General features: G+C 39.5%; 1 long non-coding RNA gene across 1 annotated transcript in view; it reads right to left on the bottom strand.

The window, feature by feature from the left end:
* Window positions 1-24,442, bottom strand: part of LOC133277744 (uncharacterized) — a 35,582-nt gene extending 11,140 nt beyond the window's left edge. Inside the window, exons 1-2 of the long non-coding RNA XR_009746317.1 lie at window positions 24,377-24,442; window positions 15,628-15,774 (exon numbers count right to left, since the gene is read on the bottom strand). This is a non-coding gene — a long non-coding RNA (uncharacterized LOC133277744). The remainder of the gene's footprint in view (window positions 1-15,627; window positions 15,775-24,376) is intronic.
* Between the last annotated feature and the right edge of the window lie 255 nt (window positions 24,443-24,697).

Below are 24,697 nucleotides of genomic sequence, written 5' to 3'. Positions count from 1 at the left end.
CTTGAGCATGGCAAAGCCCAGACTTTCAAGCAAGGTGGTGAGCTGGGGGCCTGAGATCAGCAAAGCACTTTGTGATGGAGGTGGAGAGAGCAAGACACAAAAAACAGACCAAAGAAAGACGAAAATGAAGGAGCTGACAAAATTAAGCCTGCTTATAGGTTATATATAGGTATATATATTATAACCTTGAACATAGATGGAATATAATGTCAGTGTTCTGTAACAATCATACTCAGACCAGAAGGAAGTACAAAATACTGCTTGGTGGATTGCTGCAGTCAATGGCCATCAGCTGTTCATAAATCAAGTACACAGACAGACTGCAAACTGCCTTGCTGCCATGACAAAGACACAGTGATTAATGTTTTTGTTATGGATTAGGGAGGCACTGAGGTAGTATTATATGTAACTCTAAGATGTTACCCTTTTTTTACTTCTCAGCTGAAGGCCAAGCAAAGTTTAGTCAGTATTACTCAGAATTAAACTGCTAAGAGAGTCATATGTTTGATTTTAAAACACACAAAAAGGCATCCCTGCAAATGGCTTTTTTTTTTTTTGTAAATTCAATAACTATTATGCAGTAGCTTTTTCAGTATTTTCCTACACTTATTGTCCTATTTTGTGCTATGTAAGTTTTTCTTCAGGCTGTATTTTAGCATATATGTATATGTAATTCTCTTTCCTTTGCTTGAGGGTGTTTTTCAGTCTCTGCAGTGTGGCATCAGTCCAGTATCTACAAATCATTTAGTCTCCTCAGCCTGGAGAAGAAAGCAATGCTAGAAATTCCCCAAATTCCTCAGGATGAACAAGAAAAAGAGAATCCAAAGACTCTCAGCAAGAAGAATTGTGGTACCCCAGTATGCACAGAGCCAGATCCTCCACTGCAAGGATAATCGTGAGGGGTCTGGGACACTGTGGGTATTGTGCACATGGCTGTCCCATATCGTCTGTCCCCTCCAGACCAGAGGACTATCTCCTCACATACTCCTCTTACATACAGACTCCTGCTAGTAAACTCAGATTAGCTCAATTCTTGGACAAGGAACACACAAGTGTAGCTGGACTGTTTTTCCACAAGAGATATGTTCTGAAAAACTTCAAGGAACAGTAGGGTCTGTGAGTATCCCCCGCTCCAGTACCTTTCTATGCTAACTGCTATTTTCTCTGCCCATCTGCAAAGACTCAGAGGATTCATTAACGGGATTTCCTAATCTCATTAATTGATGAAGTGGAGGGAGAAGGGGGAGAAGTCACAAACACTGATAAAGCTAATACGTGACTTGATTCCTGCATCTGAAATCAGACCTATGCTTTTGGTTTTCTTACGCAGCTTATCTGCAGCACTGTTGCTACCTGTAGCATCTACCTAACACTCATGTTTGTGTTATTCCAGTGATTTTAGCTGAATGCACTGTCTGATGTATGGCAGTATTCTAACCTAAATTGAAATATATTTCTTGGAATCACTGTTAGGAAAAAACAATCTATCTCTAAATTAAAAAAAAAATACTCCTCTATGGTTTCATTTGCTGATGAAAGAAATAACTGAAATGAAATGAGCCAAAATGCAAAACACATCTCTACATTCATAGAAAAAGTCATTTGCTGCTATGTTAGCAAAATGCTCACAGAACTCATAAAACAACATTCCCTCAATTTCTTGTTATTACAGGGCAATTGTTCTGTGTTTATCAAAAGACTTCGAGAAACATACTGGTCTTGTCTGAGAAAAGCGTAATGTTAGTGGACAACTGTTCATTTCATTTTATTTGGCTTCACAAAAAAAGTAGCTGTTGTATTCTGAATAACCAAAGACACCCACCATGTTTCCAATATATTGCTGTATGCACATCTCACTGTTCAGCTACTTCATTCTGTCAGTAGACATTTTATAAAGGGTACAGGCTGGTGCAAAGCACACATCACCAAATACTTTGAAATGTTTGGGGTTTTTTTTGCCTTATTCAGTAAGAATGCACAGACACTTGTCTTCCAAATCTTTTGCTAGACTTTCATAGTTCAGATTTTATGAAGCACACAGGTTCCATGAGAAAGGCTCATCATTCATATTTAATATTTATTTGCATTGATCAGTCATGAATTAGCCTTTTAAATACATGTAATTCTTCTTTATGTTCCTCTGTTATCCAGCTCTCCCTTACACAACTGACTAGACTTTTTGTTTAACCTTCCAAGACACAACCAAGACGGTTCAGAATCTTACGAAGGCTCAAAATGAAAAACAACATTCTGATTCTTGTTTTTTCCCCCAGTAAAAAATTAAAAGAGATATTTTACTCACATTGATCATCCTTTGCATACATTTTCTGCTTCAGTAGGATTCAGCTATTTTCCTTTTGATTCTAAATAAAGCTTTTCCATACAAATATTTCCTTCAGACTATTCAAATCTTTTAGCATGATAAACAGGCATTGCAATTTGACTGAATTGCTATACAAGTAAACAGTTCTTTATTCCACAAAAATTACAGAAAGTGTTGTGACAAGTGTTTTCACCCTTCATATACAGTTCTAGCTCCGTCAGACACTCAGAAAAAGTATTTATACTAAACACCTTGCAGTTAAGTCATAGTAAAGGCTCTTTACTAGGCATGATTCTCATTTCAGAATGTCTCTCATTCGGCAATAACTATCATCTTACATTGGTTAATCAGATAGGTCTGATTTTAAGTAACTACAGAGCCTGACAAGACAGAACACTCAGGTTTTGCACTGACTGGATATGTGAATATCTGACTTGGACTTCTCATATGACCTTGAAATACCTGTCCACGGCCTGCAGGGATGCACAGGGGTGCAGGATTCTGAAGCATGCCTTAAATCCTGCTTTTCTGGGTCTTGGAATTCTTACGCTCTAATTCCTACCTTGGAAATCCTGGTAAATAATGGTTTTGTCCTGGTTTTCATACACAGAAAGTGTCAGTATACATTTGCAGTGTGGACTCAGCTTGCTGTTACACACTGGCTCATCACTGCAGAGCTCATAGGGCTGGCTTTGTGGTACCGGTCTTTGAATGGACACTCAGCTTTCCAAGCAGACAGAATTCTCTGCTTATATGGTAACAGTCATTCAGCTCATCAAACTAGGCACAGCAATCACTAAATAGGGGTAGGAAGAATTTTGAGTGTGTTTTTGCTGTTCCCCTCACCAACTACTTTACTAGTAGCTTATTGCAAGGAGATAGATATGAAGTAGCAGGTACAAAAAAAAGAAAAGAGCAGTAACATTTCTCAGTTGGCTTTTTGCAGGGGAAGAGGAGCTTCCCCTTGGAAGTTTCTTTCCCTGAATTAAAGACAATGCTTTGCTGGCCAGGGTCTCATTGGCCTTGGTCTTTGTAATAATGTGAGGGATGTGGACTATGGATCTTTGTCCTTTTCAAGAGGAGGAGCTTGTGGTTTAAAACTGCAAGTATGAAAATCTGATCAGCAAAGTTTAGCAGCTATACGTTTTGACTGCTGTGACTCAAAATCTAGTGATATCTTACATTAAAGAATAAAGACATTTACAAAGCCCCAGGTCTTTTATGGCAATGATCAGGGAATGATCAATAAATACAGAAAACAGTTTCTCCGTGATGTAAAACAATGGCCCAGAGGAGACTGATAGTTAAATGACATTAAACTGCAGCTTTCCTCATTAGAGCTGTTGGTAAGGTGTGTCCTGTGATTAATGACAGATCATTTATACAGCATTACCAGCAGGCAAATAATTTTAATTACCAATAGCATTAAATCATAATCACTATGCAAATAGTTTACATAATGGGATAGAATATTTGGTCATTACAGGGCAAACAATTCACTATGTTAACTGAGGTTAGTCAGTTATGGCAGAGTAAATAACATTAGAAATTAAACAAAGCCAAGCTAATATCAGGTTTTATCCAGTTAATAAGCAGTAAGCTTATCCCTAGCAAAACACATCAGACAATTAAAAGACCATGTAAAAACACATCAGACCTTGTAACTTTGGTGTCTAATGTAACACAAATTGGAGATAACATGTAAAAACTTCCTGTCAAGCCAGATGTTACTGGCTGTCTGAGGTGCATGAAAAAGTGGTTGGGGAAATTCGCAGTGAAGCTTACTGATATTTTTTGCTTCATAGATGATACTTTCCTGTATTTGCAGGGTTAAATCTTCAGATGCGAGCCACAGGATCTTGTTTACAGTGTGAAGGATAAAGCACTGTGGCAGTCAAAACCAGCCCAATGAGGCCAGTCTGCGTTCACACACTTGAAACATAGCTGTAGAAGTAGCATTATACTAAATCTGGCACTAATCTAAATCTATTAACAGAGTTATTTACAATCATAAAATCAGTTAAAATTCTCACCCAGCACATGAGGCATGCAATGTGCTAGAAATATGGTGGAAAGGAAGAGAGCAAAATGTACAGGAGGTAATAATATATCTTGGTAAAAAAGGAAAAGGGAGCACAGAGAATGCTGTATTACCACAATTGTGAAAATATGGATGAGAGGAATGAGTTACATACTTGACTATGGAAATGAAAATATTACGATGTTGGGGATGGGGTAAAAGGAACAGTGTTTTCCAGCTTTTCATTTCCCTACTGAGAGGAAAGGATAAGAGGCAGACATTGTTGCTGTGAAGAATGCCTGAAAGCTAACAGATGTATTTGTGAGCTTTAATACAGATTAATTTTTTACTGAAGAGAGATTACATTTTACTTGCTTGTTCTCATTCTCTTTTGTCTTCTGAAATCATAAAGCAGAAAAGGGTAGCTGGGTTACAAATCTGGACACTCAGGCACTGTCGGGTATCTTAAAGGCATTAAAGACGCTTTCACAAGGGACTCGTCTCCTTGTGATGCTGAAGGACATTTGGACATCAGCAGTGAATTGTAGCGGAAATCGCCATCCATGGTAAACAAATTGGAGACAAACCCTTGTTTTGGACTCTGTCCTTATTCAGTGTTGCTCTTGTGACTCATTTTTGTTTTCCCAGTGTCTCAGATAACTCCATGCTAGGACACGGATAGATGTCCTCCTCAAGATCCCAAGTGCTGTTCAACCGTTCTACCTCCAGTTGTTTGCACAGCCAGCAGCTGGAAGCTATCCCCATGGCTCTGCTCCTGGAAGGGATCTTGGGTGGATTTTCTAGAACAGTTCAGGCAAACAGCCCCAATAGTGCAAACTAGTTTCATCAGCTGTTTAAATTAACCGAGTTGTGGTTGTCTGAAGCAGATTAGCAAATATTGACAAGATTCCTCCTGAGGACAGTAATCTCTAGCATAAGCAAGTATCATACAGCTGGGGAGAGAGGGTATTTCCAATCTTATTTCCATTTCCAATGGGCAGAGCTGTGTGAACATACATCCCTGATCTTAGGCGGCTGTGATGAACAGCTGTGCAGTAACTGAGCATACTGAAAGCAAGTTAGCCAAACTGAGGTCAGTCAACGGGATGGGAAGTAGGGGGATGGTTCTGGCATGTTCAAGTACCTACAAAAAGAGCTTTGTTTTCATAGGTGCTGCCTGGTTTCTGCTGTTATGGAAGTTAACGTTAGTTGCAGATGCTCAGCACCTGTGGAACCACCAATTTATTCAGGAATCTCACTCTTTATTAAAGTGCCAACTTTAATTTTAGCTCTGGAAGTTTTTCTCATGTACACAGGCCTTCTGAGGTTTTAATAAACTCTCTTTAAAGGAATCCTAATCTCAGTTCCTTCAGTTCTTATATTACCAGGAACAATATTTAGAGTGTGAAGGAGGCTGAGAGATTGGCCAGTCCTGTAGCAGGTAACAAAAGTGATTTTGTTGTAGTTCTCTAGTAAAGCATCAAACTCACTTCATGCATTGTGACTATGCAGCACAGAAGTGTGCTTGCCAGTCAACTGCTTTGCCTATGAATGCACAAAAAGACATTTTTAAAGAGACACAAGGAGCTGCTCAAGCGTTTGTAAGCCCAGACATAATAAGAAAAGTGAGTAAGGTGGTACTGAATTAACTACTTTGATATTAAAACTGTACAACATTATGGTGTGATAGGGCTTGAATTGAGAGAAGAGCAATAAATTAGTTTTATCCTATTTGAAATGCTTTATTAGATACAATAGTAGATAATACAGAGGTTTAAAATATACTTGTGCAGAGATGAATTCTTCCCATGTTTAGTACATTGGTAGTCAGATATACTGTATTGCTGAAGAGTGGGTTATGTGAGTCACTTTCAACTTATTAGCTCTAATCTGGATGTGACCGTTTCAGCTTAGCAAGACAGAGGCATGATGTCCAGGCAAGCAGTGCTGTAATTACTCCCCAGATTTCTTCGTGAACCAGCAATGCGCTGGATCAGGAGCTTGGCCAGTACTTGCCTGCCCAGGGACTGCAGGTTCCTGCAGGAGGATGCTTCCTGCTGCAGTTCTGATGAATTCAAAATCCTTAGCTTCTGCTTTTTCACTTTAAATGCTTACTTCTGCCCTGCTCTTCGCCACATGGCTTGCTCTTTTCTAACCATGTACCAACAAGAGTTGCTACCTTGTTAGGCAGTCCTTGATCACTATGGTTATTAAAACAAACTCATTCATTCATCAGTATTAATTAATGCATGTTATTCAAGGCTCCTGAACATCTTAAAATATTTTTCCTTGGTAGTTGTCGTGGTTTAAACCCAGTCAGGTAACTCGTTCACTCACTTCCCCCCCTTCTTTCCCTCCCCCTACTCCCAGAGGGATGGAGAGGAGAATAGAAAAGAATGCAACTCCCACGGGTTGAGACAAAAAACAGTTTAGTAACTAAGGTATAACACAAATCACTACTGCTACCACCAATAATAACAATGATAAAGGAAATAACAAGGGAAGAGAATACAACACCTCATCACCAGCCAACAGATAACTCGCCCCCCCCCAGCCCGACCAAGCACTGACCCATACCTCCTCCAACCCTGCAGTCTCCCAGCCCTTCCGGCTAACTCCCAGTTACCCCCCCGGGCATGACGTGCTGTGGTATGGAATACCTCTTTGGTCAGTTTGGGTCAGGTGTCCTGTCTCTGTTTCCTCCCAGCTTCCCCTTCTCCCTGGCAGAGCATGAGGCTCACAAAGATCTTGGCCAAACAAAAACATCATTGTTATCAGCTCTGTTCCCGAACTGAAAGTCAAAACACTGCACTGCACCAGCTACCAAGGAGAAAAATGACTGCTGCTGCTGAACCCGGGACAGTAGTGAAATACCTTTTGACCACATTGATTTAACTTCTAATATGCCTAGCATCAAAGCCTGTGCGCAGCAGCAGTTCATGTAAGTTCAGATCCCGCAGCCCAGGTCAGCCTGGATGGGGCACGGCTGTGTGAAAACAGCTACCTTTGAGAAAGAGCTACAATAAGCCTTGCTTGGGACACCCTGTGGATCCTCTGCCCATGACCTATCACCTGCATTTAAGCTCCGTGGACTGAGACCACACTAGTGAGGCCCTTACCTTGCCACCTGACTGGTGCACACAGCTCTGGAGCTCAAAGACTCGTGGCTCCCTGGTGCCTATGGTGCCTAACGCAGCAAAATATCTGAAAGTAACCAACTACCTGCTCCAGGGCCAGATCAGGCACCTGGTACTGGATGTATTTTCAAAACACTTCGGTTTTATCTAATTTTTTTTTAAATAATCTCTTCCTATTTCACTTGAAAGGGATTCTTAAGCTTGCGTGCAGATTTATGTCACTTCAGAGGAACACAACAGGACTTGAGAGATGAAGTCTTTGTGTGTCAACTACATGAGAAAATGAGAGCAAATCCTTCTCCTCTACTGAGGAGAACTAATGAAACAGGGCTACTTAAATTTGATACTCATGCTTGGTCACACTGTTATACCAGAATTCATTTTTTCGATCACTGGGCAGAGTGAAACCCTGCTCTGAGGCTGGATGGTCCTTCCTTAATTTGGGTTCTTAACAAAGCTAAAAGCATGGTAATTCTGGATCTACCTGAATTTACTGAATATTCTGTTTAGCAGACTAGCTAACTGTGTTTAAACACAACATCCTTCATTTAGTCCAAGCTATAACAGTGATAGAGACAATTCATACCCATTCCCAAGATATACCATGCTGCTGTATGCAACCATGTATTTCCCTATCTTCAGCCCATGTTTCAACATCATCTAAAATGAAAACAGATGAACAGGCCTTGGAGAGAATTTACCAAGCAGTTGACTGATCCAAGACCTTCCTGTAACCCTCCCTCCTCTCTGAGTACAGTAGTTACACTGATATAGTGATGAATTAACCTACTGCAGCTTACTTTGACAAGATATATTTCCCTTTAAACTGCATACATACTGCTTGATTCTCCACCTGCCTGTATCTTTGATGGAGAATAGGTTAATTCCCTTCACCCTTTTCTAACTGAAAAAATAGGTTTTCTGGAAGTTGCATTTCAGACACTTGGTCAACAGTGATGGATGGCTCACCTTTCTTACCTTCTCAGGGAAGACATGCTCAGGCTCTCTTTCCCACCTGCCACTGGAGCACTGCCACTCCAACACCTTCACTTCTGTTTAGATAGACTTGCCAATAGGTTCCATGCTGGCAATCCATTAGCATTTTCCTTAATTTCCACTTACTTATCCTGGAAAGTCTCCTTCCTCCTGCGTATTGTAGATTGAACTCAAAAGCTCCCCTTGTCTGCTCTGTTTTTTTCATATTCCTACTGTCAAAAGAAAATCTCAGCAGTGGCCCCAAAGAAAGATTACTTACAGTTGGTGATGCAAAACTTTGGCAACATACTTGTCTTTTTTCTCACAAACAATGCAGGATAGCTAACACCTCTTTGAAATTATTTATGGAAACATTGCTGCATTATGTGTGATCTACCTATGCTATGTTGAGGAAACATAATCTAAACCAGGGAAGAACACTAATTCTGGGTAGATGAAAACATGTTTGTTTCGTATTGCTGTATCAACATGCTTACTATATGAGCATTCTTAATCAGTCATTTTCTCATGAGAGAAAAGTTCTTGGACTTCATTGATATTCACGTATTCTTCTTAACCCTGCTGTTGAGGGCATTACCTCTTTCGTTTTAATGAAAGCTGAGCAGAAGATGGAAACCTCACAAAAGGTATTTATTTGCTGACCTTCCTGAATCTGGGCACAGGAGATAGTGTGTGATGGATTGTGCAGAGTAGGAAAAAAATAGCATTATTTGCCTCTTGTAAAGTGATATAGCAAAGAGAACATAAATGAAGTAGCATTAATGCAGCAAATAAGAAAGGGGATAACTGTCTTTCAAAGACGACTTTAGAAAAGGGAAGAAATATATAGACTGGCTATACTTGTGAAAAGTGGATGGCTCAAGAGCATCTTAAGAACCTGAACATGCACAAGTCCATGGGACCTGATGAAATCCATCCGCGGGTCCTGAAGGAGCTGTCGAAGGAAGTTGCTAAGTGTGGGGAGTGAAAGGCGATAAGATTTGCATGAAAAAGAGATTGGGAATGAGCTCTGAGGCCTTGGTGCTTGACAAGCCCTGGGGCAATGAGTTGGAAGGTTGAAGGACAGGGAAAGTAAACAAGTAAACCTTGGGAGGATGGGCCAGGATGCAGCTGTGGCGGAATCTCAGCTGGAGGCCAGAGGATGTGGGGGTTGTGAGAGGGTCTGAAACACTGTGATTGGACTATTTACGTGGAGAGTCTTACAGGGACCAATGAGATTGAACACTGTAAGTATGCACACGTTGTGAAAGTACCAAACGGGGGACAAAAAGGGCTTGGTTGCAATAAAGTTGGATTTGAGTCTCCTCATCAACTTGAGTCCGTGTTGTGAAATGCTACAGCTAAGCCATTGTCCACCATATTTGAAAAATCATGGCAGTCAGGTGAAGATCACGATGACTGGAAAAAGGGAAATATAACCCCTATTTTCATGAAGGGGAAAATGGATGACCCAGGGAATTACAGACCAGTCAATCTCACCTCTGTGCCTGGCAAAATCTTGGAGCAGATTCTCCTGGAAGGCATGCTAAGGCACATGAAAATCAACAAGGTGCTTGGTGACAGCCAGCATGGCTTCACTAAGGGAAATCCTGCCTGACCAATTTGGTGGCCTTCTATGATGGGGCTACAGAACTGATGGACAGGGGTAGAGCAGTTGATGTCATCTACCTGGACTTGTGCAAAGCATTCGACACTGTCCCACACAACATCCTTGTCTCTAAATTGGAGAGACATCAATTTGATGGATGGACCACTCGGTGGATAAAGAACTGGCTGGATGGCTGCATGCAAATAGTTGTGGTCAATGGCGCAATGTCCAGCTGGAGACCAGTAACAAGAGGTGTCCCTCAGGGATCGGTGTCGGGACCAGTCTTGTTCAACATCTTTGTTGGTGACATGGACAGTGGGATTGAGTGTGCCCTCAGCAAGTTTGTCGATGACACCAAGCTATGTGGTTTGGTCGATATGCTGGAGGGACGGAATGCCATCCAGAGGGACCTTGACATGCTTGTGAGGTGGGCTGATGCCAACCTTATGAAGTTCAACAAAGCCAAGTGCAAGGTCCTACCCCTGGGTCAGAGCAATCCCAGGCACAGCTACAGGATGGGCAGAGAAGAGATTCAGAGCAGCCCTGCAGAGAAGGACTTGGGGGTGTTGGTTGATGAGAAAATGAACATGAGCCCAGGAAGCCAACCGTATCCTGGGCTGATCTAAAGGAGCGTGACCAGCAGGTTGAAGGAGGTGTTCCTGCCCCTCTACTCTGCTCTTGTGTGATCCCACTTGGAGTACTGTGTGCAGTTCTGGTGTCCTCAACATAAAAAGGACATGGAACGGTTGGAACAAGTCCAGAGGAGGGCCATGAGGATGATCAGGGGACTGGAGCACCTCCCGTATGAAGACAGGCTGAGAAAGTTGGGGCTGTTCAGCCTGGAGAAGAGAAGGCCGCATGGAGACCGCATAACAGCCTTCCATTACCTGAAGGGTGCAGATAAGGATACTGGGAAGGGACTCTTCATTAGGGACTGTAGTGATAGGACAAGGGGTAACAGGTTAAAACTTAAACAGGGGAAGTTTAGATTAGATATAAGGAAGAAATTCTTTATTGTAAGGGTGGTGAGGCACTGGGATGGGCTGCCCAGGGAAGCTGTGAATGCTCCATCCCTGGCAGTGCTCAAGGCCAGGTTTGGACAGAGCCTTGGGTGACATGGTTTAGTGTGAGGTGTCCCTGCCCAATGCAGGATGGTTGGAACTTGATGATCTTAAGGTCCTTTCCAACCCTAACTATTCTATGATTCTATGAAAATTCTGAGTTATGGAGGAGGTAACTGAAGTAAGCAATAATAGAAGACTTTAGGAATAGTCTCAAGTTTTTGACTTGAGAGAAATACAAATTGGAGAAGCCTTCTCTGTTACATGCACCACTGGTCTGTATCGCAAGCATCGCAAACTTTCCAAAAATGAGAGAAAAGGTAATTTTAACAAAAGACATTTATTTTGCAAAGTCAAGAGAATGGAAACAGTGGGACGGAAAAGACTATGACCACAGTCAGGTCTTTTACCACAATGTTGTCAACCTTAACTGAGTATTTAACCCGGTGTTAAGTAATATCATCAATGTCTGTGATCTTTAAAAACTGGAATAAACTTAACCCACATTGAACAATAGATTGTAATACATTAGATACCCCTCAATTTATTTGCAACTCATGGATGAAAAAAACCTATATTACTTTGCCAGGCTGCCCTGTTTGGTGGCTGAATTAGTCACAAAGTCCCATAGCCAAAAATCAGCCCTACATGATTTTATTTATTTTTCTAAAGCCAGCACTTGTACTCAGTAAATCAAACACAGGCCAGCTTTTCTACCACAAGTTCAAGCTCCTGCGAAAGCAGCAGAAGTAGAAGCTTTCTAGCTCTTCCAAGGTGTAGCACATCCAGCAATAGCACAGCCTTGTTTAGTCAAAGGTGTAAGGAACTCCATGAGCAGAAGTAGAGAAGTTTGGATTCTGAACTCCGGAGATTGCTGCAACCTGCATGTCACTTTTCAGTGCAACTGGACTCAAGGTATTTATAAGGTGCAGAATGAAGGAGGTGTGCAGAGCTCTCTGGGGAATGGTACAGGGTGAAGGAAAGGTTATAGGGCCATGAGGCCTTATTAAATGGCACCCAACTCAGTTTTCTTACCACATGGTTTTGCCTTCTAACCACAAAGTAGGTTTGGAAAAGGATGTATGTAGATGGTATATGAGCCATGTATTTCACCACTAGCTCACTGCTGTTCAGAGAAAGCAGGTTATGTTGGTACCGTTTGTCAAAGCAATTTTGTGAAAGCAGGAACATCATGGCACATACAGGTTCAAGAGCTTAATTTCCAGTCTCTGACACCCCTCTTCAATCTCCACCCTGCTGTTCTCTTTCTGAGCACCTGTAAATGGCAGTGTGTTTACTTTGCTACATCCAGTGGAAGATTCAAAAGATCTGCAAAATGCCACAGGTCTCCTACGCTAATCTTACATACACCTGTCCTAAAATTCAATAATTTCAAAGCATCTGTTATTGCAACATCTGGCTCCTTTTAAGACTTTTCTCACCAGTCAATCTCAAATGTAGTTTCTGACTCCGCCACTCAACTCATTGCCACTTTCCTCTTCAAGAAGTCTGAAAATAGTAACATAAAAGGAAAAGCCACTCTGCAAATGTACATGATGTGTACAGTACATCAGCTCTGGGATCCAGCATGAAATGTATCACTGCATTCACTGAAGTTTAGCAAACGTATGCATAACAAAATATAGGTGATACATGCATTGTCAGTGTATGTAAAACATGCACTTTATTCTGCACCCAGAGTGCAACATATTAGACCAGCTGAATATGCTAAACAAATAGCTCCACCTAGTTTCTAAATAATGTTATTTCTTAATTCACACTGATCATGTACTATTTGAATAAAACTGAAGGTGAACAACAAATTAAAGTAGAAAATACTTAAAACAATGCAGTAATGTGGGGTTGTCTCAACTGGACTTCTCACATTTCTCCATGTAAGCTTCCAAACTGGAGCTATACACCACAAATTCTTTCAACCAGCAAGTCCTCCTCCTCATTACAAATGCACTTAGGTGGGAAGGAGTGAATCTGCCAGGCTTCATCAGTGTTAAGAGGCAAATTTAGGCACACTTAGGACCAATGATCTTGAACTAACTTTTGAATCTGCCAGTTTCAGCTCAGCATGGGTAACAGAGGTCTTCACTTTCTATTCAGGTCTTCCTTTTCTCTTCCATTTCCTTTCAGATTCATCTCTGTGCAGGTGGTTCTATGTCCTTCAAGCTGTCCCCTTTTCCAACTCAAGATACATCTAAGGCTCTCAAGTTGTTGAGTCTGGTATTTTTTTTAACATTACTTTGTTAAGATACAGCACTTTCCATTTGTTCATGTAACTATAATTGTTACAACAGCTTTCAAAAGCTGTTGTATGAATCCAACTGCAGCAACCACTCAGCTGGACTGCAGACAGACTCCTGAATTCCAGCCAGAATATTTTCAATAGCTTTAACAAGATTCATCCTGTTATTAGCCAGGTTTCTTTTGCTCTTCTAGATGGCCATTTCAAAACCTAAGTGGTTACAAATTTTTCCCTAAATTCAAGGCTAAACTTATTCTTAAACAAGTTATGCTCTGTGATCTACCCAATAATTATTTGCATAATCTTTCAGCCTTGGATCATTTTGAGTTATTGTTACTAAATATTGTCCTTCAGCTTTGAAAGCTCATTTCTACAGTACAGTGCATGGGAAGTGTGAGATGAAAATATCCACTGTATCTATCCATTACTGTAAACTGGTGTGCTTTCACATGCAAAACTTCAATCTGAGTAGCATCACCAAAATCAGAGGCTTTCCAGGATGGCTTTGCTTTGGGCTAGTGATAACAGTGCATGGCATTGCTGATCTTGCCGCACATTTAGCAGCTAAGAGCCACCTTCTTTGCTAGCTCTCATTCACTCATCTTCAATGGACTCCTCAAAGCCAAACTGTGGAAACAAAAGGATATAATGCTCTATAACATACTCTTATTCAACCTTGAATTTCATCCCAAGCTGAATGTCTGTTTCTTTATGTTACAGAGAGGAGAAGAAACTCACAGGCTGGCTGCTATTTCATGCTGCTTTCCCATAGTGATAGGAAAGCTAACTTGGTATTTTCTCTAGGGAGTTTTGAAGAGGGGCTGCCTGGTGGATCTGTTTACCATAGGTGGGAACTGATTTAATGGATGCTTATAAAAATTTCCTTCTCGTAAACGTTCATGGAGAAAGATGACTTCACCGCCCTATACACAGTGGCGAAGCTTGGAACTCCTCTCTGACGACTGCATTAACAGAAATATTGCCAAAGTATTTTCTTTTTTTTTTCCCTACTATAGGTTTTGTATAGACTGACTATGTAAGAACAGAAAGAGGATTTTAATAAAACGTCCTCAGCGAGCTGCACAGGACGCATTTAAAGGGCTTGGTTTTCTAATTATATACCAGCAGGTCACATTTACTGTCACAAGATGGCAGCATAGAATAAGAGATACTGATAGGTTGTGTTTCATTTTTGATTCTATACTATAAATGTTGAATTTAGCAGGGAACAACATTAAACATTTCGCCTTTGGTGATAAATTTATTAAATACTTTACAGAAGCATAGTCACCTTTTTATTTCACATTCTCCTACAGAATTCTTTGGATTTTCTTCACAGTGAGTCTTTCAAAGAGAAACTGTATTTAGAATCAGACAAGTGCAAACAATTTATATCCACATCAGAATTATAGCAGAGTGAGTGATAATCCAACTCTTGATAGAACTCTTCACTGGCAACTACACAGATCTGATAGAAATCCACAATGAAAAGAAATAGTACAGTGAAGCGAAAGATGCAGTTTTAAAAATCAAGGGATTACTCATAAATACAAGCCTGGATGCATCAGTGACACAGAATAATGAACAGAGTTCTGTTCTGAAGGTTCCTGAGGTCAACAGAGAGCTAAGAAATGCCATAATTAAAAAGAATATATGCTATCTCAGGTGTGCGCAGCTCCTACAGTATACTGGCTTAGTCTGAATGTCTCCCACAACTTATCATCCCTGCAGAACCTGCAGGAGCCAAACAACAGGGGGGATACACTGCCCAGAGCATATTTTTCTCTTGCACCAAATATTCACCCCATACTGCTTTGACATGTCTTGCACTGACCTCTGCAAGCCGTGGTGAGACTCAGTCTGTCAATACGACTAGCTGCACTCCAGTATTTTGGGAAGCCTTTTGGTTTTGCCTTGTTAGCCTAGCTGGGGCAAGTCTGTAGAATACAAAATATACTTAATTGCTGGCTGTTTCCACAATTCACAATGCTTTGTATTATTATGAAAGATGTTAATCACTGTTAACATGGATTGCTGGCTTGTTATCATTATTACAAGTGTGAGGATTCAATGGGATATATCACTAACGATTCCAAAATGCCCAAATGAAGAATGCATACTCAGACTTAATGGAATTTCTTCATCGCAGAAATGATCAGTCTCTGCATTTTATTTTTTTTTTTTTTTGTCCTTCAAAATGGCATAAATTCAGAACCTGCAAATTAGGAATAAGTAAGAGACCCACAAGCAATCTTCTCCTTCTGACTGCCGATGTAAAGAAAGCCACCCAAGACCACATGGAAGCAGAAGCCCAGGTGAAGTCAGATGTTCTGGTACTGCCTCCAGTCTGGATCAGATTACAACAGCAGCATGTGGTAGAACTCAGTGACTGCTGATAAGCAAGACATAAATGACTTCTGCCAGCTTGAAATCCTTTTGTCAAAACTGCAAGAGGCAGCTGAAGCAGAAGATAGCAGAGAACTGAAGTGTGCCAGAGCTAGTTCTCTACTTGACCTAGCTCACTCACGGAACTGCAAACATGGAAAAGCAGCACACAGCCACTTTAGGGCTCTCTTTGTTTTTAAGGGGAGCACTCAGTTACTGGTAATTGCTCATTGTGTGACCCTCAAAAGATCTATTGTACTGGAATTCATAAAATCTATGCATGTTTTGGTTAAACAGATAACATAAGCATGGCCATAGCTGATGAGAACTCTACTTACAATGAGGCAGTATTCCGTCTCCAGCATCTTATCTTTAATCCTAGTTGATTTCCTGGGAGAATAGAGCAAGAGATCCTGAAGTTTACCATGCTAGAATAAAAAGTGTTAGGTAGATTTTCCTAACTCCCACCAGTTAAAAATTGGTTCATGGTCAAAATAATGAAGATTAATCCTTACCACAGAAGTGAATCTTTGCCAATGCAATTCTGAGTATTTTATCTTAATTTTCTGTTTGAAGCTGTTGTGTACCATAGCCACATGGCGTTACAAGAGCTTGTCTGTATCCCTATTTTGACTTAAATTCAGTTGTGTAGAGGGTCCCTATACACTTCAGTAGATTTTTTTAAATACAGTTATTTCTGGCAGGCATGATTACACAATCTTTAGAGGACAAAGTGAACCCTTACTAGCTTCTTTCTGAGTGATTACCTGACACTGACATAAATGAACTTAGATACCACCTTTCTCTTTAATTAGAATGGGAATTAATGGTTCTTGACAATTTATTGTAGCTACTTATGTGATTCTACAAAAAAGCAAAACCAAAATTTTCATGCAGGTCCTTGTATTTTAAATCCACACTTAAGATGATAGAACGATTAAAACCTGTTATCATTTTCAAGAATAAACGAGAGTCGTTGCACTTTGGAGAATTTAAATACTCATACATCTGCCTGTGAGATCAGCAGCCTTCACATCCATCTTCTACTGAGGAAGAAATCCTCCTTGCTTGTAAAAAGCACCTTGTCTCTTCCCTTTTTTTGTATGAACAAAATATGCATATTACAGTAATGATTTTGTTACCTTTCACAGCTATGTTCTTCATTCCCTTGTAGCTCACTCAGTTTTAATTATCATCAGTTGATTTTTTCACTTGGATAATATCCAGTTTAGACTGGAAAATTTCTGGAGCAGAATCTTGTGCTTTATTTGTAGGGGAGATGCTATGAATTTCTGTGACAGTACATAAACAACTGCAACATTCAAGAAAAGGAAATCCAGACACAAATCAGAGTTATGGTATTTTCCTTCCTGTTGTATTTCCTGTTTGGGGATTTCAGAGATATTAACAGAGGTTGCTGAATCAAGCATCACAGTTCTGTGAAGAGGAGGCATATATAATAGTATCATCATTTTATATATAGGGAAAAAGTGCTATGGAAATTACTTCTAGAATACAGAAAATAAAAGTTGATTCCTCATTAATCATAAACTGTTTTACTCTCCTCATGTTTTAAATTATCATTTGTAAGTCTTCTACTTCAGAGAAATCTGTTACTTAGCTCCTCTAGCTGAGAAGCAGGCAGGCTTTTCATTTGGTTCAAATTGATGAGATAGCTCTTTACTAAAATAGTCTACTTTTTGTTCTGTGCATTTAAGTTCTAGTTTGATTCAAATGTCAACAAATTGATCCTTGGCAAACCAAGCTTTCCGCTATACAATAGCATTTCCTCATTCAGCTAATTGCTTCACTGTATTGGTCAAAATATTGCTTTTAAAGTAATTGGGGGCTTACATATCCATGTTCTTTATGCAAATTAAAATAGCTATACTTAGTAAATGGCAAAACTGCTTGTTACAGCTGCTCCCAAGCTGAAAATCCACTTCCCACAAGAGAAACTTCAGTTGTTAACCCACTTCTGAATTTGTTACAATTTTTAACTGTGTGTGTCCAGAATGACACTCCTCAGCCCAGATCTAAAATTCTAAATTCACGTGACACCCTTGCAAAAATGTTTGTCACCTCTAACTGCCTCTAACCCAGTAAGACACCATGCTCTCGCTTTCTCAGTACTGAATTATCTCCTCAACTACTTCCTTGAAAGCTCACAGAAAACGGGCTTTGTTGCACAGAAGGAGCTGGCTCAGGATCAGTCTACTCCTTAACTTCCTAAACCAGCTGGCTTCTAGCATCACAGTGCTTGAACGGTCATTGCAAACAAATGGGAGGGTGCTCCTCTCTCCCAGGACACTAGTTATTTTCCAGAGTGAAACACTCCACTCCTGGCTGTGCCCTCAGGACACTATGATGCTGATCATGCAGCTGATTCAGAAAGGCACTACACCCGCTCACGCAAGTTGGGCTAGAGATGTAAAACATTCAGGCAAAGTTTTAAATATTTGGCTGCTGAGAACAGGAACCAAACATGGCTAAAAAGGTGAGAACAGTATCTGCCATGGAGGCACACAGCAGGAAGGCAAGGGTGAACTGACACCATGAGCAATCCTAACTCCCAGCATCAGAAGCCAGGAATATGCTGTGAGTAGGAAAAAGTAAATCAGAAGACACAGTACTTCTGTGAATATTTTTTTCTTTTTTTTTCTTTTTTTCCTATTAATTCTCAGGTATCACCTTATTAGTCTTGCTTGTCCATGGGCTCCCAATTCAAATGCACGCTTGTGCTCTGCAGACACATCAGGACATCTTACTGGATCTTTACATTAACCATCTTACTGGAAATGCAAAATATTTCTATTAAACAAGATGTGCTTTGTATATTACCATAAAGTATGCTTCTTGTAATTAAGATGATAGTTCTGCTTTCATCCAAAGGGCAACACTCAGACATTCAACTGTTTTAATTGATAACTCTCTTGATTTCAGTTCAAACAATCTCACTTAAGGAAAGGGAAGAATGATTGTTATGGATTGTGAAATATAGGAGTACTGGGAGGGAACTGAATGTGCCAGCTGGGAATATACAAAGGAGGGAGTGAGTCATGTAACTTCCAGTCATTTGGAAAGGGGTCATCCTGACTGGGCAGGGCTGCAATTATTAAAATTTATGTATCAAACATTTATTCCTGAGTAGAATGAATAAATGCTCTGCTAGCAGATCACAATGATCATAAATGATCTGCTAGCAATGCTGTGATAAAGGTTTTGTCAGCGATTATAGGGATTTATAATACAGAACTAAAATAGCGCATCCTGGTCACTAAAATAACTCTAGAGTCAGACTTTGGATCAAGTTATTGTAACCAAGCAGCTGACTAATGCCCACAAAAATATCCACATGCACGGGAGTCACCCTTATGCAAGCTGGTTGGGTAACTGCTTGTCTAAGGCTCTTTTTGCTTATAAACATCGCTATAGAACGTATGGGTACTGGGTTACGTGAACACATTTCTGTGAGCAAATGCTCTAAACAAACACATGAACATCAGTGCATACCTGTGCAAGTTTCTTAGCCAAAACAAGCCATTAGATTGTAAAGAAGCATATATTCTTAAGGCTGAGTTAGAAGTTAATCTAGTACTCCACAGTAACTCCCGGTAACAGAAATGCTGACAGTACTTTAGATGAAATAGTGTTAAGAGACATAATTTCCAGGACTTTTTCTTAGTCAGCTGCCATAATTAAAAATGTGCTTTCATATGGTTTTCCAAAAAGAAATACATTTCATATTGTTTCAATTAAATCGATGGATTCTTTAACCATTTGATAGCTTCCCCAATACCTATACTGTGATATTCCAAATGTGAGCTCAGTGGCTGACATGGAACCTCAGCTTTTACCCTTGATGACCCTCCATGAGTTCTATCAGCTCTTAATGTGGCTTTGATGCATGTAACTTGTAAATTACAGGATCTCACAACAATAACAATTTGAAAATGGAAAGGAAAAACATGTTCAGTTAATGCTCTGCTAGTTGATGTAAATGTAGGGCAGTCTGGGTTACTCTGCAGTAATATCTAGCATTTTAAGTGCCTTTCTTTCTGACTTGCCATGGCTGAAAGAGCAATCCCAAACACATTCCAGCACATCTTATTACTCATCAAAGTAGAACAATCCTCCTGAAGTTCCAAATGGTAATTGGATTTGTACAGAGCCTGCCAAATTAAAATTGGCTGCTTTAAAATCTAAATCTTGAGCAAAAAAAGTATGGGAAATTTTGAGTTCCAGCTGACAATGTACTCTTAGCTCATCATACTACTATAGGTCTGGTGCTTGACATAAGAAATCACCGTTGTTAATTATTAACTGCGCTATCAATAGACACAATTTGATATATTGATAGACACAGTTTGTAAATACATCAAAAATCTACATCTGCAAACTAATACATAAAAGATTATGCGGACTATATTGAAGTCACGGAAATTAAATGAGACTTAAATTTTACTCAAATGCTGTTGTCATGTTTGACAACTGAATTGTAAGAGTTAATAACAAAAACAGAACCCAGTCTCAATGGGTGACAATTATTAAAAAAACTTGCCTGAAAGAGACAAGCTGATTTTAGAATATTTCTAACATTGAAACGATACTTAGCTCCTGAAGTTGATTTCAGTATCCCATTGTCATGCATATGTAAATAAACATTTGTGCGTGTTTATAAAAACAACATCTGTGTTCATGAAGAGCATTTCTGCATAAAGTTTTTCACCGTTATTCTGTGCACAGTCATCTGAAGCATTGTTTAAATAGCAAGTAACAAGTAAACAACACACTTTTTCTTTCAAACTTAAAATAATCCAAGAACAGTCCCAACCTCATGAAAATTGCACGAGTCCACTAAGGGTCATGAATTTCTTTTGACATACAATGACTGAAGGTTTGGTCTCAAAGCCATTAGTTATACATTTATAAGCAATACATTTCTACATATGCCACGGTTCATATTTTTCACATGCAAGTGTAATTACAAAATGAGCCATGATTTCCAGAAACAGAAATCTAAACTAGGGGTCCCAAAACCTCTCAACTGATTCAGCTTGCCCTACAGGAGGTTCAACATTTTTTAAGAACACATTTTTACTGCCTAAAACCAGAAAAGCACTTACCCATATGTTTAAATCTAACACATTTGAATTATCTTCTGAGTAGAGATGCTTTCCAGAAGTGAGAGACTTAAGATCCTATCTAGAGATCTCACAATCTAATTTTAGGCACAAAGCTTGTATGCATGTATATATCTGCATAGTTTATCATAATAGAAATGCTCTTGCTGAGCTGAGATTCTCAACTGATTAAAATCAATAGGATGGATTACCACAACTCTGATTGCTAATGATTCTCAGAGATTTCCATCTCCACCTGGGTTTGGCATGACTGAAAACTCACATTGTAAATTCAGGCACAAACCCCAGGATACTCGTAATCTGGGATACCACTGCTGCTCCCTGAACCTGAAAAATTTGAAGAAATGGTAGACTGAAACTTACACGTTCTGTCTGATTCTGGGAATTTCATCCTTAGGTACAGGAAACTCATGTTTTAAGTGCTGGGACACTATTACCCAAGTGCTTTTCTCTTCTCAGTTCATGACTTTTGGAGCTTTCATAACCATTTTTCTGTCTGCATTTTCTCTACTGATTTCCTCCCACCTATTTCCCTCACACCTCATGTCTGGCTTAGCTCTTCTGAGGAAGCAGCTAAGGATGGAGTCAAAGGCAGCTGCACCTTTGTAACACTTTAAACCATCTTGTCGTGTATACAACCATCTTTAAATTTTATATAGTATAGCTACTGATATGTAACAAGAAAAAATGGGGAAAGAAGAGATAACAAAGCCTTTCTTATAACACTTCCAAGGTTGTGATAAAGTTACTTAGAATCAAAGAAATTTAGGAACCTTCCTGCTACCTTGTCTGCAAATGTGAAAGGTTCGAATCCTGTGGGAAATGCCCCATTTATCACACAGTTATGCTGATGTTGAAAAGACCATTTGCTGCTTTTCTGACGTAATAGGTGTCAGAGGTTCAGGTATCTGCACTCTAGTACAGGCAGCAGTTTAATTATTAGTTGTGGTATTTTGGTCAAGGTATAAATCCTCGAGAAATCTTGACACTGAGAAATGGAGATCAGACCATGGGCAAGAAAAAACTGTCACTAATGCTCACAGAAAAAGTACTGCCTTGATAAAAAATGCTCGAGATGATACCTTATGGGGGAAGAGCTATAAAACAATACACTAGGGAACATCCAGAAGTCTTAACAAAAAAAAATCAAAGAATATTACAAAAATTAAGGTAATGTGAGCATGTTTTTTAAAACCTGTAATACTGAACTAACTGCCTGTACCTCTGCCCTTCAGTTCTCCTTGAACTATGGTTCCAGGATAAGACACCACATGAAAGTACCTCAAAAGAATTATTTCCCCAAAAAATTTCAAAAATGACAGGTGTGGAGGAAAATCCTGTTTATTTTAACTGCACAGCAGCTCCCCTCCTATATAATACAGTATCCAAAGCAAACAAATAATGGAAATGTACCAGGAAGAAGTCAAACCCGACTTTCCTGTACTGTAGTATTGCATAACAGTATTTGTAATTGCGTTATTCAAGGACATGCTGATGTTGAGTAATGCCCTTAGCTTACATAGGAGTCAACCTAATCTTTAGTGAGCCTACAACTCCAGAAAATATCTGTAAACTCTAGAATTGTAAATTTCATATTGAGGTAAGGAAAAAAAAAATTACTAAATGAAACATTTAGAAAAATGAGGGTGCTAATGTCTATACCACAATTTCTTGTATTGGTTATTTTTCATAGATTAAGATTATCCCATGCAAAAAATTCATGTGCTGGTTAGACGCTGAACATAAAATGGAGGAAAAAATCTTTACATGGTTTTTCTCCTGTGGGCGTAAACAGATATTTTTAACTTCAGCTACCAAACAGAACTGACTGAGACAGAATTAGATTATACTTCCAACCAATACTTTGGTACCTTGCAAATATATGACAGCTGCGATTCTGGAAGATTTAGAACTAAGTTTGTTAATATCAGTTGTTGCTAAGAGATGCATTGCCTTTAGTAGAAGAATGAATATGCATCCACATACTAAGTGGATTGATGAACTAAAAGCCACAAACCCAACACAAAATAATATGTTTATATTACAAAAGTGCCTGAAAATATTTTATGGCGGGGAAAAAATCAGCATTATTGCACTTTGGGTTCATCACATGCTGTGCTGACTTTCCTTCTCAAAGAAGGTGTACTCAGTGATGGCATTGTTAAAAATGAACAAGGACTGAAAATCACATTGAAGACTATAACAATATAATTCTTTCAGGAGACTCAAGAAATTAAACCATTAAGCAATACATTTTTAGTGTCTAGTATTTTTTGAATTATACTGGAAAGTCTAAAGAAGTTTGAGTCTTGCTGACAAAAAGCTTACAATGGTAGAGAGGTAGCAGATGTTTTCACAGAGTTATGAGTATTGCAGCTGCTCATAACTGTTTCATACAGCTGTGAGTGCTGCATTGTTATTATCATCATTATAGAACCTGCCTCTTCTTTATTGCTAGTTAATGCATTCTCCAGTTTCACTTACCTCTGTTTGGTACAGTGCACTGAGTTTCTACAGTTCTCTCCAGACTTCTTCTGTATTTACTAACATATGTCCATAACTTACTTCTCATATGAGTTATAGATAGTGAATGCTCCATCCCTGGCAGTGTCCAAGGCCAGGCTAGGGAGGGTCTTAAGCAACCTGGACTAGTGGAAGGTGTTCGTACCCACGGCAGGGGGTTTGGAACTAGATGATCTTGAGGTCTTTTCCAACCCATTCAATGATTCTATGAATCTATAATTTTATTGACAGATATTTTTTCCATGTTTATATTGCTCTCTAAAAAGAAGACCTTAGTTGACCTCTTCTTAGCATACTTCACTGAGACCACTATGTTAAGAGGGGATATCTGAGTTGGTGGGGTTAAATTACATATATGGCAAGGTCTGAAAAGACAAAAAAGTTCAGCCAGCAAAAAGCATTACAAAAAAATATTAACCATGATCTGAATCTTCTTCTTAATAACCTTCTGTTTGGTCTTGGGGGGGGGGGGGAAATCCATTAACAAAAAAAAATGGAGTTTTAGACCATGTAAAAATGTTCTTTAGAAAAAGACCATCTTCACTAGGAGACAGAGTAGTTGCAGCAATAAGTACTCAGAGACTAAAGCACAACTGGACACACTATAAAAGTTTTAATACTTGACAGTGCCAGAATGAACTTTCCTGACATCAAATTAGCAAAAATCCCTCTGTGATGATTATGTATAAGACACATTTTAGGTATATAAACATTACTCTAGCATATGGAAGATTTAAGACAGAAAATTAAGTAGCTTGCATAAAGCCCCAAAGATCAGCACTGCTGACATTTCTAATAAAATTCAAATAACTCTTACTTCCTTGTCTGTCTTAACTGCATGACTATCCTAATGATTTTTGTTGTTGTATGAATGAAACTCCTTTTTCTCCTTGGAGACAGCCATTATTTTCAGCCAAACCTCGTCTTTCCCCCTCCCCCCACCGGCTAATGATCTCTTGGAGAAAAAAAAAGCAGAAATCCAGCTGTGGTAACATAGGACTGTGTCTTGCTCTAAGGAAACCGCTTTAGGAAGAAGATTGGTGAATGGTTATGAAACTGCAGAGTGGATTCCAACATGCTGCAGAGTCATTCCGTAGCATGTCTCACAGCAGATAAGCTATGGAAAGCAAAATACAGCTTCTCAACAGCTGACGGTCCCAGATAACTCCCAACAGCAGATATCATAATGAGCCACTACTTCCTATATCAACACCACTAACATTTTTTTCACTAAACAACTTTTCCCGTCTGACTTGGCTAGAT

The sequence above is a fragment of the Pezoporus flaviventris genome, unplaced genomic scaffold (assembly GCF_033815535.1).
Source record: "Pezoporus flaviventris isolate CSIRO_AGI_PZ_B2104156 unplaced genomic scaffold, CSIRO_AGI_Pfla_v1 ptg000002l, whole genome shotgun sequence".
NCBI classification, from domain to species: domain Eukaryota; kingdom Metazoa; phylum Chordata; class Aves; order Psittaciformes; family Psittacidae; genus Pezoporus; species Pezoporus flaviventris.
Note: the sequence above shows the minus strand (reverse complement) of the source record. Positions and strands in the feature narration are given on the sequence as shown.